The following is a 14,471-nucleotide window of genomic DNA, read 5'->3' as shown; positions in this document are numbered from 1 at the left end:
TATGTCATGCATATCTAACCGCTCATAAACCCATTTACCAAATGACATTCCTGTTCCCAGCAGCTGCCCTGCGCAAGGACATGTTTGTTCTCCCATATATCCCAGTGAAGAAGACCTCCTTGTGACCTATCTTCACATTGCTTTCCATTAGTTCATGGCAAGCAAATTTCCTGTTATTCAAGTATTTAATCATCTCCTACCTTGATTGCTTGGAAGTCGTTGCTATCCATACATTCAGGTCTGAGAAGATTAAATAGGGGCAGCTGTCATACCCTAAAATTCCCCCACCCTTCACATAATCATATAGGTCATTAACACCAAGCATGCATATCATCCTCATCCATTCATTTCATTAGAAAAAGCAGGGTTCAATCCAATTTACAAGTCGCGTCAGTTGGATTCACCAATCCGTTGCATATACAACCATCATTTCGTCATCATGTCAATAATTGTTCTGATTAATTATAACTTCGTGTTGAATTCAATTTCAAATTAACTTTTGAAGTTTGAATTGATTTTGAAGTTAGATTTGATCTTTGAAAATAAATTTGATTTTAGGAATCATTTCGTTCTTTTTTGAATTAATTTTGGAAATTCAAGTTAAGTTGGACGGTTCAAAATTGATTCTTGAAAAATCGAATTGGTTTTGGAAATTTAATCAGTTTTAGGAATCATTTCATCATTTCATGTCAAATTGGTTTTAGAATTTCATTTCATATCAAATCGGGTCAAACTTGTTCATTTGCAATACAACCCATTCACCTTTTTTGTTGTTTTTGTTTATTCAATTATCCATTAGCCATGTACCAAGTTCATATCCATTTTGTCTAACCAAATCAACTCCATCCAATTTCCATTTTATCCAATTAACATCCATTGAAACCAAATTAATCCAAATCCCTTAAAACCTTTTTAATCCAATTTCATATCCAATTAATCATTCAAACCCATTTCCTTTGAGCTAACCCCTATTTTACCATTTCAAAATCCACAAAACCAATTAATGTCCATACTACAAATCCAATTTTAATCCAAACCTGTACAAGTCCAATTATCCATTTTCCATTAATTCCAATTGAATCTAAAATTCACCTTTTACATCCCTTATCATTAATCCATTAATTAATGTGCATTAAGAAAAATGAAGGAAATAATGTTGTGGAAAAAGAAGCAAGCCAAAGTGCATGGCAAAAAGCGGCTACCAAAGAGCCAATACAAGCCATAGCTACCGCGCGAGAGATGCAGTGCCAAAAGCAATGAAACGCAGCTCACCACAACAAAAGCAGTGCAGAAACGTAAGCCGTAAGCCATGAAATGCGATAACCATCAAGCCAAATCCAACAAGTGAAGCCAAGCCGACACTTCAGGCTGCTACGAAGTGCATCCAAAACCAAGAAACTGCAGCTGCTACCAAACGCAAAGACAAGCTGCTAGCCAACGCAATGAAAGGAAAATACGCCACCAGCTCCAAAACGCGAACCAACGGTAACCTACATAACGTGAAAAAACGACAAAACGACATTGAGAAATTCAGAAACGCAAGCTTCAAACTATATAAATACCTTGATTAACAACGAATTCGGGGCCAAAAAAAATCTATAACCAATTCTCACCATCGTCTTCTTCCCACCATCGCATCTCTAACCAACTTTTCTTCCATAACCATCACCGCGATTCCCTCTTCCGATCCCTTAACCAAACCTTCAATCAAACCTCCATTTCCAATCCACAACAACTCTACTAATCGCACCATAACATGTTACTCAACCTTCACATCACAACAATATAATTCAAAGAAGAGTGAAGCATATCCAAGCAACTGAAAAAGAATCCATGACGAAACACGAATAAGGAAGTTATACGGGAAATAGAGGGAGAGGGAGATGATAGTAGAGGAAGAAGATCGCGTAAATTCACGGAAACTTTGGAGCTCTCCGTCGTTAATTCAGGTTCACCGGAGCGATCTCCGTCGCCGGTCAACACGAGAACACATGTTCTAGATCTGTCGTCATCGCGTGCTCTTCGCCATTGCAAGGAATCAACCGGAGGGACGCATCAATCATCTTGGTTCATCGGAGTTTCCGTTGATTATCGGAGCGGTGGATCTTCCTTCGTCATCAACAGTAATAAGCTAATCGATTTGCTAGGTGGAATTTGTTTCCTCATTTAGGTTAGCTTAGGAGAGGACAACGAGACTATGTGGCGAGGTTAGACGTTCATTAGAACATTCGGGAGGATGAAATAAGGGATATACATCCCGTTGAGGCAGCCTTGGGTTAATTGGGCCTTAGGCCCAGTCCTTCAGTGCATTTGCATACTGTACTTCACTATCCATACCCCCTCCGATTGGGCCTGTTGAATCCAAGGCCCGCAGGTTTTTGTCCACTTCCGTTGCTTTTGTTAGTCCATTAACATGAGTATAATAGTTGAATTAGAATTAGATGGATTTGTATTAATTAGCAGTAATATTAGGGATAATAATTAGATTAGTAACGATTAATTAGGAAATTTTAGGATATGAATTGATTGTTAATCGTGATTAGAATACTTTAGATTTAACTTTGATTTTTGATTATTGATTTTAGATCTTGATTTGTAAATTGTGGATATTAATTGATTGTTAATTTTGGAATTAATTTTGGTTTGTTGATTAGACTTTAATTCGGTAACGATTGGTGATATTTTCATTGGTCGATTAATTGTTTAGATTTTATTTTGTTAATATTTTTAGAATTGATACTTGGATTTAATTCTCTTATATTTTCTACTTTGATTCCTAATTTCTAACCATTAACTTCTAACATCTAATTTCTACTATTCCGCATCTAACCTCTAACTTTTAATTTCCGCTTCTAACACCTAATTTTTGTCATTTACCTTATGCACTTTTATTTTTATGTCACTTTTATTTTGCTTTTAATCATATTGTGCATCATTCATCCCATTCTAAAATGAACACAAAAAAGGCAAAGACTTAAAAAATACAAAAATAAGATAATCCCTTAACATGTAATGGACATTGGATAATGGACTTAGAGACTCATTAGGACCCTTGCAAAAGGCCTTGGACAATCATTCGACCCGAACATGGAAAGGAGCATTCAAGATTCAAGCCAAATTGTAATCTTTATGTGCTTTCTAGTTTAGGATATTATGCACACACACGGCTTTCTCTTGGGCTACCTGACAATGAGACCTTTTATTTCCGCACTCCCTTGTACTTTACATGTACCCCCTCCCCTTTCCGATGTACGCATTTACTTGCTTTCTTTTATTGCTTGTTAGCTCCTCCTTAGGCATTAGGAACGTTCACCATTTCACAACCAATAATCAAACCCTTGATCCAACGTCAAGCGGTCCTTTCCTTAAATAAAAAAAACAATAAGAAAACCCTTGATCCATCGTCAAGCGGTCATTTTCCAAATCAAATTCAAAAAACGCCATAAATGGCGATTAGGATCGTACGTCACGAGCCTTAAGAGATAAAGAAGGGATGAGACTGGAGCTTTCCTACACTTATTCTGAATGCTTCGAACACAAGACATTTGGCTTGACTGTTTGAGGTATTCACCTTTATCCATAGTCTTTAGTGCAATCCGAAATCAATAACACTTTATCAAAAAATCATAAAAAACAACTCAACATATTCAAACCTTTTGTTTGAGCCTTAGGGTGACACCTTCGAAAACCATTCTTCAAGGTAATAAAATCAACAAAACAAACCAAACAATTTCAAAACCACGAACTACGAAGGCTCTGATTTCCCACTTCAACAAGTGGGCATACGTAGGCACGAGGATCCATTCCTTGGCGAGCACACTAATTTAAAATCTACCTCCACTCCGCTAACCTTTGGCAAGCAAACATTCGATAACTAATACACACATAAGCGCAAACATCCTAGATGGTTCCCATGAAGTACCATGGATGTGAGGGGTGCTAATACCTTCCCCTCGCATAACCGACTTCCGAACCTGTTCGTGGTTGCGACGACCATTCTTTGGTTTTTTTTCTCGATATTTTCCCTTTCCTTTGGAATAAATAAAAACCGATGGCGTCTCTGTATTTTTCGCGTAGCGACAGGTGGTGCTTGTTGTTAACATTGTTGTAACAAAAAGTTATTAATGTACAAAGTTTAAGGTTACAAAAATTGAAAGGAGAAACTAAATTATGATGCAGAGGGTGCTCTGACATTGGAATAAATTTTCCGATTGGGTCCGGGCTGACGACATATACTACATTATCTTATCATTTTATTAGCTGTATCCATTTTTGTTCTAATACACATGCTGTTTTGGCGTACTTTTTTCTTTCTTCGCATCTCATCGTTGTGCCAAACTATGTCCCTTTGATATGGAGGTTAATATTCCACCATTGTTAGCACTGTGAAGCTTTCATTGCAGATATTCATAATGTTAATGACTTTGTAAACATCAGATAGATAGTTGTAAGCGTCTTGGCGAGTATGTGCGAATGTCGCCATGACTTGGGAGCATGGTATATGGAAGGCCTGGAACTTGCCACAGTTGCACCAACTTCAGTTTAGTCTGACATCATAGGATAAATTTGTCCCCCTTCATTGTGGTCCATTGTTTCCTGTACACTCAACGATCATTTAACACCAATCACCCCTCTTACTATAGCCAAGAAGCCCAAACATTACAAAACCAAAACATGCAACAACCAGATGGCTATCAAACACCATAACAACCATTTCAATCTTTCCTCAACGAATCATTCACACCAATGTCATCCTTCAATCGTCCCAGTCACACCCCAATAACCCAAACAAACCCTGACTACTTTGACATGGGTCACGAACTCAACTATGGAAGTATCGCTTCATTGCATACACATTGACTGAATATCTTAGGGAATTTGCTGCAGGTGGTGGTGATGTTCCTAGGTCCTCAAATCCTTAAACACCTGGGGTGAATCAACAACGTGGCTAGGGCCACGCTTTCAAGTAGCTAAGAGATGTGGAACCGGAGGTCGGTTGGGTCATCCCGATCAACGACATTAGTATTTTTGGTGTTCGTATGTAAACGCAACCTAATATTAATATAAATATTTCCGATTTCGAATTTTATATTAAATGCCAATTATTATAAAAAAAATAACACAACACATACTAGTGTCAATCCAATTGGCGACTGCACTTAAAACTTACACATAAGCGTCAATTGGATTGTTAGAACTAGGTGAAGAAGTCAATCCAATTGACGCCACCTCTTTAAATTTTAGAGTAATCGACAATTGGTATGACACTTACGTTTTGACGTGTTTTTTTAAAAGTGTGGTAGTTTGAGAATTTATCTGAAAATATGAGTTATTTTGAAAAAAAAATTGAAAAATTAAATATTTGGATAAAAATTCATTTATTTTAATCACTGTAGTTAGTGTTATATAAATATCCTTTAATGTATGGGGGATAATTATTTAAAGAAAATATTTAGTGACTAAAGATTTTTTAATAAGAAACCATCATTTTTCATCCTATGTAAAATTTTACATAAAATTAATCAAATGAAATGATGATGAAAATTTTGATATATATATATATATATATATATATATATATATATATATTATATATATATATATATATATATATATATAATAATTGTTAAGCATGGTGTCTAATATAATAAAAATAATACAGCCTTTTTTGTTGAAGTAAAAATTTATTATAGGGAGTAGAAGGGGCCAAGTACTCCAACCCGATATAAAAATGAGTGAGTCTGAATCCAACATCTATCTGAAAGATAACTGTCAAACATAGATGTAGGCAAACCCGATAGAAAGTCCAAACCACCTTTCTCACACAGAATGTAGGCAAACATGTGCATATTATAAATTCTCAAAATAACCCATATTTTAGATATTTTCCCAAAATAACCAAACTTGAAGCATTAGTGTCATACTAATTGACGATTTCTCTCTAATTTAAAGAGGTGGCGCCAATTGGATTGGCCTCTGCACCTAGTGTTGCCAATTCAATTGGCGTCTATGTGTAAGTTTTAAGTGCAATCGCCAATTGGATTGGCACCAGTGTGTGTTATGTTATTTTTAGTATAAATAGACGTGTGGTGTGATTCATTTTTTCATATCTCTTCTCATTTATTGCTAATATGGTTCATCTTCGTCGTCACAAAAGAAATGTGATTTATTCGAGAGACAAGCCTCCGATGGAGATGCTCTTCTAGAACATCTGTAGTTTCAAGCAACTACATAGGGAGTTGATTCGTTGGTTAGACGGAGACATACCTGAAAGTAAAAAAAATAGAAATATTGAGAGACACGATGCCCTACGTGGGTGGGTGCGAGTTAAAAATGATAAGGATGCGAGGGAAATGATGTTTGGATCAAATGGTATCAGTTTGATTGTTGTAATCAGTTAGAAATATTGTGTTTAAATGGTGTGATTAAGTATTTTTAGTTGTTTTAATATTTGTTGTATGTGTTGTTTATTTAGACTTGTCGTTGTTCGTTTTGTGATATTTGGTTTCTTGTTGGAAAGTGTTGTTGTTTTTAAGTGTGTTTAATCTGGGGTGGTGCTTGTTGTTAACATTGTTGTAACAAAAAGTTATATACAAACTTTAAGGTTACAAAAATTGAAAGGAGAAACTAAATTATGATGCAGAGGGTGCTCTGACATTGGAATAATTTTTCCGATTGTGTCCGAGCTGACGACATATACTACATTATCTTATCATTTAATTAGCCGTATCCATTTTTGTTCTAATACACATGCTGTTTTTGCGTACTTTTTTCTTTCTTCGCATCTCATCGTTGTGCCAAATTATGTCCCTTTGATATGGAGGTTAATGTTCCACCATTGTTAGCACTGCGAAGCTTTCGTTGTAGATATTCATAATGTTAATGACTTTGTAAACATCAGATAGATGGTTGTAAGCGTCTTGGCGAGTATGTGTGCATGTCACCATGACTTGGGAGCATGGTATATGGAAGGCCTGGAACTTGCCACAGTTGCACCAACTTCAGTTTAGTCTGAAATCATAGGATAAATTTGTCCCTCTTCATTGTGGTCCATTGTTTCCTGTACACTCAACGATCATTTAACACCAACCATCCCTCTTACTATAGCCAAGAAGCCCAAACATTACAAAACCAAAACATGTAACAACCAGATGGCTACCAAACACCACAACAACCACTTCAATCTTTCCTCAACGAATCATTCACACGAATGTCATCCTTCAATCGTCCCAGTCGCACCCCAATAATCCAAACAAACCCTGACTACTTTGGCATGTGTCACGAACTCAGCTATGGCAGTAGTGCTTCATTGCATACACATTGACTGAATATCTTAGGGAATCTGCTGCAGGTGGTGGTGATGTTCCTGGGTCCTCAAATCCTTAAACACCTGGGGTGAATCAACAACGTGGCTAGGGCCACGCTTTCAAATAGCTAAGAGATGTGGAACCGGAGGTCGGTTGGGTCATCCCAGTCAACGACATTAGTATTTTTGGTTTTCGTATGTAAACCCAACCTAATATTAAATTGCAGGGATAGCTAAGTGCTCATTTTGTAATATATTTTAAATCGTTTTTTTTCTCTTTGTTATAGAAAGTCCAAGCCACCTTTCTCACACAGAATGTAGGCAAACATGTGCATAGTATAAATTCTTTTCAAGATGACAATTTTTTTATCCAACATCAAATAAAACATGCCTTAGTCAATTTCTATCCTGTTAAAAAACAAAAAAAGACTACTTTAATTCATTATTTGTTTTTGTTTAATATTTAATAATTTTCAATGACTAATCCTTAAAATGATAAAATGCACCTGTAGAAATTCCAATGACCTCTTCGAACAACTTCTAGTGCAGCCAATGAAAAATCTAATAGTCCCATTTTAGCAGGCCCGGTTTCGAAATGCACCCATGTCATCCTCAAAATAATGTTTAAGGTCTGCAATCAAATATCAATTCTAATATTAAAAAACATAACATTATTTTTATGTTCATTCACACAAAGGTGAGAAAACTTACAATTGACACAAAGTATATCTTTTTATTCTTTAGAATCAGATCATCTCTAAGCCATGGATTTCTAGATTGAGAATTTAAAAAATTTGCATCCTTGACAGTATCCCAATACAGATGATAAGCTGTTGTCACAAAATGTTAAGATACACTTGTGATTAGAACATGATTAATAAGTTTTCTATGACCATAATGTTAATTATAAACACTCTTAAGATATGATTTGATCAAATAATGTATGATTAAGAATCGGTAAAGGTTAAGATACACTTGTGATTAGAACATGATTAATAAGTTGAAGTTCACAAGACTAAATGGAAAGTATTAGGTTGAGATAGACATATACTTAGGACTAAGTAAGAATAAAAGGTATCCAAAGTCTTGACGTTGAACATATTATATTAAGTTTGATTCTTCATTAACATTTTATAATATATTAAATATCTAATTTTAGTGCTAAATTTGAATCTTACCTTGTCAAATTTCTTCAGAATCTTTGAAAAAGCTTCCGTATTAAGTGAGCTGTCAAATGAAAGAATGGGATTTTAATTTGGTATAATCATGAAATAATTAAAGAATGAGAATGAGATACAAAACCCAACACACGTAATTTTCAAAAGCTTTGGTGTGTTTGAAATTTCTCAAAAATTATTTTGGACAAAAACAAATTCTTGTTTGAAAATTTATTTCAACATATTTCTTATATTTTTGTTTTTAATATCATTAACAACGAAAAATTAAAACCTATAAATCTTGAGTAAGTCTAGGTTTTTGTAGAACTGAACAAATGCGCTTCTAAGAATCTTCTGGGCAGTTTGAATCATTTTCTTCCGAAGAAAATCTCCGGTTGGATGATTCACTAAATCCTCCCAAAGTAGATTTGTAATGGCAATAAATTCTGAAATTGAAAGTACAAAATTAATAGCAATATAGAAATAGAAATAGTATAAATTTTGTGAAAAAAACATTTAATTTACAATCTAACCTAATAAATTTGGATCTTGTGTTAAATGAGGAACTTTCTCAGCATTATTTGTCAGTTGTTGCTGTCCATTAACAATTTGCTTTAAATCTAACAAGATCTGAAGCAGTTTGTTCAATGTATCTCCTCTTTCTAAAAATTCATTCTCTTTTTTTGATAAAAAAAAAAAGTTAACCTTGTTTAGCTCATAATCGAGCCTCACAAAAAACCCATGTACCTATGAAACAATGATAAACATAAAAGTAAATTAAAACAAAAAATGTACAATATTTTTCACATGTATAATTATTAATTTAAGTCAAAAACCTACATTATTTTGAGAAAATAGTTGCACAATTTCAGTTTCATAGATTTCTTCTCCACTGTCTCCTATGGTTTTCTTTCTCAGCTGCAACATATAAAAATATATTTAGTCACAAAGAAGATAAAAAAATCCACTACATAATACATGGTTTTTTCATAGTAGTTGCAAGAATATGAATATAAAGTTAGTAGGTGAGAGGCTGGAGGTGACTTTCTTCATAAGACATGAAACAAAATTGAAAATCGGATTTCATTGAAGTTGTTGTCATTTTGGTTTGAACTTGAAGTCATTGACAACTTCATTATCTTTATCAATTTCTTTAGTTGCCGGTAATTCATGAACTCATCCTTCCATTCTTGTATCATTTGAGCATCTAGCTCCTTTACAAATTTCACCATTACAAGTGGGGAGGCGAGGTGGTTCGTGTTTGTAGAAGAGAAGAGACGAATGAGAAACAGTATAGAGAAAAGAATGGTGGAATATTTAGAAATAAATGATTTGGAACTTATGCTTTTTGGCGTGTAAGACTATTTTTAAAAATTTCTGTATTTGACATTCTTATGCCGGTTTGTTTATGCTCTTTTTCTAATAATTATTTATTTTGCCTTTTCAATAAACAATAATAACTATAGTCCAAAAATTAATGTTGTAAACTATTAATAATTTAATGACTATTATCTCTTTAGTGAATTACACCGACTCATTTTTTTACAAAATTAAAATACTATGATTCACTCGAGTATGTTAAATATATATGTAATAGAGTGATTCAGTCCATTGATTAATTAATAAAATCGATGAAAAAATACATTATTTGTTTATAATTCGTTTTATTGAAACGTTAATGATTTACTTGGTGATTTTACATGTAAAAATATTTATAAAAATAATAGTAATTAGAAAGCACAATTGATAATAATCAATTACACAATAAATAAAAATCAAACACAATTTAATATTTTTTTAAATTAAGTTTAGCATAGATTAGAAGGAATAAATTATTATATAACTAGTAAATAATCTAACTTGGTGAGAAAGTCTCTAGTTCTATTTAAACTCTTCAAATTAAAAACGGACTTTTATATTTTACTCCTAATTAATAGAACGAGAAAATTCAATGATTACTCTACTCCGATGCATTTTTAAGAAGAGAGTGATAAAATTCAATCATGTAGTTACCAGATTTATAACTAGCTATAGTATGAGAGTTTCTGAAGTTTAATAAAAAAAAAAAATTGAATATTTCAAAATCTACTTTTTATTATTGTTAAAAAAACCCTTGAAATGGTTAATATTATATAAATATTTTTTTACAAAAATAACCCATTTTTTCCTGAAAATTATCAAAATATCCCTGATTTCAAAAAACTTCCCAAAGTATCCCACTTTTTTCTGGAAATTATCAAAATATCTCTGGTTTCAAAAAAATTTCCAAAGTACCCCACTTTTTGGAGGAGGCGCCAATTCAATTGGCGACTCCTCTTAAATACTTGAATGGAGGCGCCAATTGGATTGGCTATGGCATGTGCCCTAGCCAATCCGATTGACGCCCATGTGTATTACTTGAGAGGAGGCGCCAATTGGATTGGTACCTCAGTGTAAAATGCAATTTTTTTTTGCTAAATGGTATACGTGATAGATAAATTTGAAATAGGACCAATTGATATTAATAAAAAAATTCGTTTACACAAAAAAGCCTAATGGTGATGACCGGGATCACCTAACCGACCTCCGGTCCCACATCCCCTAGCTACCCTAACCCGTGGCCCTAACCCGCATTGGTGATTCACCACTGGTGTTTGAGCATCTGAGGGGCCAGGAGCGTCACTACCAACTACAAGAGATGGTATGTTGAGGTAGTCAGACAAGTTGGCATAGTCTTCAATATGCATCGATGGTGTACCGCCGTAGCTGGGCTCATGACCCATGCCAGAGAAGTTGGGTTGTGGATGACTCATTGATGGGCGACCGAGACGGTTGAAGGGAGACATGGGTGTGAATGATGCGTCGAGGAAAGGTTGGAAAGGTTGTTGGGGTGTTTGGTAGAGATAAGGTTGTTGGATGTTTAGGTTTTGTGAGGTTTGGGCTTCTTGGCTATGGTAGGAGGAGGGGCGGTTGGTGTTGAATGATAGTTGGATGTTCTGGCTAAGGCGACTTTGGTAGGGTGATGGGGTGGGTGCGAAGCGATGTTAGGTCTCAGGTTGATGGTCAATTTGTTGGTGGTGGTATGGGGTATGCTCTTGGTATTGGGGTTGGGTGTATGGCATGTTTTGGTTGTATGTTTGGGTGTTGGTTGAACAAAACGTTTGACGGACAGGGGGTTGTGTGTATCCGGTCTGACATTGTTGTTGGGGGTTTGATGTTGAGGTGTCAAGTGTGTAAGTCATCTGGCGTGGGTCGTACAAGTACATATCCTCGGCGATGAACTGAAAACCAACCGATCTGTACCAAGCCATATAAGTACGACTTGGTTTTTCTTCAATTGGCATGACTGCATCAGTTAACACATGGTCATGACGGTGCTTCCATTTGCGACACTCTGATCTTACGAAGCTTTTCCATGGATTGAAGTTCCATTGGTCGTTAACTTTGCGCATATGCCATTCTCCTAGGCTAGCTGGGGGATTTGGGATGTTTTGGGTCATACCGAACTGCAGCTTCGCACGATCACTATTGTGCATCTCCACAGTTGTGAACCGTATTATCGGTGTGCATGCAGTCCATACGGTCGTGTCTTCAGCGTTGACCTCATGGTCATGATCCAAATTAAGATATGGACGTCAAATGAACTGAAATGTGAAAGAAGATAGGATTATAATCTAGGTAGAAGAAGTTAACAAAATATAACAAAATAATTAAGTTATTATCCTTACATTTGTCGGTCGAAGGTGATCCAACAGGTTGCGATACTGAGTAATACAGTGTCTTGGACATCTGTCGTAACTCATACCACGTGCAGACCATCTACACCAAAAAGTCAAAAAATATTAGTTAGAGGTAATAATCTTTAAAGAAGTAAGTAAAGATATAGCAATTTAAACAACTTACTTTTGTGCATACGGAAATGTGAAAGGGTTGTTGTTGACGGGTGCTAGAGACGGTAGTCTTGACCAACCCCATGCTTGTAGCAAAACAGCACATCCAGAAAATGTAGATGTGTCTTTGTGTGAGTTTTTGCACAAGGAGCTATAGAGATAGGCTAGACAAGCAGATCCCCAACTGTAACTTCCTATTCTATCTACATGTCTAAGTAGAGGTAAATACATAATATGCATGCTAGAACCACTACCTTCGGGAAATAAAAACGAGTCAATTAACAGCATAATGTAACACCTAGTTTTTATTATTCGAGCATCTTCGGTAGAATGCTCATCTAAGTATAAACTATTATAGTATGACTTAAGGCGTGAAAGTAGTGTACCTTGATCTCTTGCGTTATCATCTAACAAATCAGTCTCCAAGAGATCCATGCAAATTGAATTTGCATAGTTGGTTTTACCATTAACAACCTTACCTTCAATGGGTAGCCCCAAAAGCATGTAGACGTCTTCTAACGTCACGGTACACTCACCGGTTGGGAACCAAAATGTGTGTGTCTATGGTCGCCATCTTTCGCATAAAGCTAGAATGAATTTGTTATCTATGGACCAAGACAAAATCTTGCTTATATGACCAAAATCGGAGAGTTCAACATAAGGTTGAATCATCGGATCCATATGGACATATTCGTGGACCCGATTCCGTAACCTTGATACATCCTATAAAAGAAAGAACAAAAAACATGACTATGTTGGTATGTTAAAATAAAAGGGGGTTGGTGAAGATGAAAGAAAAAAAGTTAACAAAAGAAAAAACTTACATATGTTGCGATGTTTTCAACCGTTCCTCTATGTGATTCGTCCATTGTGAGGATAGACGTTTTGTCGGGGGGTTGGTGCAGATGAAACTACAAGAAGTTGTTGCAGATGAAATTGTAGAAGTAGTATTGTAGAAGAAGTAGTGAGAGTGATGGTGTGGAAGAAGTGTTGATGGAGTGGTTGTATTTATAGGCAAATGGATGGGAGCATGGAAAGTTGTGCTTGCATGGTGTCTCCACTTGAATTGGAAACCATGTACAACCTTTAAGAGGGGTTGCCATTCAAATTGGCGCCTCCATAGGGACATGCATGCAAGACCTAGGTCTGATTGCTTGGTTTCGAGGTCTGCATGCATGCTTTGACAAGGTGTCGCCAAATGGATTGGCGCCCATATGCAAGGAATGAATGGGGGCACCAATTCATTTGGAGTGTGTGTCTACATGTCTGACACGTGGTTGTCCTCTCTCTTGCATGCTGAACATGTCACTTCTTAGTAGCTTGCATGGTTGACACATCATTTCATAGTAGCTTGCATGTGCGACACGTCACTTCAAACTAGCTTGCATGTGCGACACGTAACTCCGAATAGCTAGCATGTGAGACACATCATTTCCCTATTTAAGTATCGTACTATCAACATCCAAGACACTTCACTCACATTCATCTTCAGTAAGAAAATAGTTTCCATCTGCACAATGTCATCTTCACCAAAATACAGTGTCAACGTTCACTGCAACGGGGAAACATACACGTCTGAGTTGTATGGTTTTTGTTTTTGAAACACTGATACCATTAGACTCACGATCAAGATAAATGCAACCTTCTTGCATTTGAAAAAAAGAATACAATCCTGTATAGGATCGGGTATTGTGTCAAAGATCCCATATCAAAATCCAATATTTTTCGAGAATAGTCAATGCAAGTTTTTTCCCCTTAAGGTACGAGACGATGAAGATGTTGAATACATGTTTGTTAGTCATGAACATTCAGGTTGCAACTGTATTGAGTTGTACATTACTCTTCAACCATGTATACCATCTCAGCAGTCTCAAATAACCAGTCAGGATGAATCTGGTGAATTTGATCCATAATGGTCAGATGACGTCAACCCAGAAGCAGAAGCAGAAGTGGACGTCGTTGATGAAGAAGAAGAGGAGACTGAGATACAGGTTGATCACATGCTGAACAACGACATTGGAGATGATGATCAACCACCACCAATACCTCCTAGTCATGTCTACAATCCGCCTCAACATATGACAAATATGGATCTGCACGACGATGAAACATCCAACAGTGTTTTCTATAATCCGTATC

General features: G+C 35.8%; 2 long non-coding RNA genes and 1 pseudogene across 2 annotated transcripts; all 3 read right to left on the bottom strand.

The window, feature by feature from the left end:
- Positions 1-1,042: 1,042 nt before the first annotated feature.
- Positions 1,043-1,742, bottom strand: LOC127118314 (uncharacterized). The gene is made up of 2 exons (XR_007802179.1): positions 1,563-1,742; positions 1,043-1,490 (listed from the first exon to the last, which is right to left on the bottom strand). It is a non-coding gene; the product is annotated as an uncharacterized LOC127118314 (long non-coding RNA).
- Positions 1,743-5,726: 3,984 nt separating this feature from the next.
- Positions 5,727-7,706, bottom strand: LOC127121186 (uncharacterized). The gene is made up of 2 exons (XR_007803340.1): positions 7,608-7,706; positions 5,727-5,815 (listed from the first exon to the last, which is right to left on the bottom strand). It is a non-coding gene; the product is annotated as an uncharacterized LOC127121186 (long non-coding RNA).
- Positions 7,707-7,709: 3 nt separating this feature from the next.
- Positions 7,710-9,695, bottom strand: LOC127122108 (phosphate transporter PHO1-like; annotated as a pseudogene).
- Positions 9,696-14,471: the final 4,776 nt, after the last annotated feature.

Source organism: Lathyrus oleraceus, chromosome 2 (genome assembly GCF_024323335.1).
Source record: "Lathyrus oleraceus cultivar Zhongwan6 chromosome 2, CAAS_Psat_ZW6_1.0, whole genome shotgun sequence".
NCBI classification, from domain to species: Eukaryota; Viridiplantae; Streptophyta; class Magnoliopsida; order Fabales; family Fabaceae; genus Lathyrus; species Lathyrus oleraceus.
This window is presented reverse-complemented; position numbering and strand designations above follow the sequence as displayed.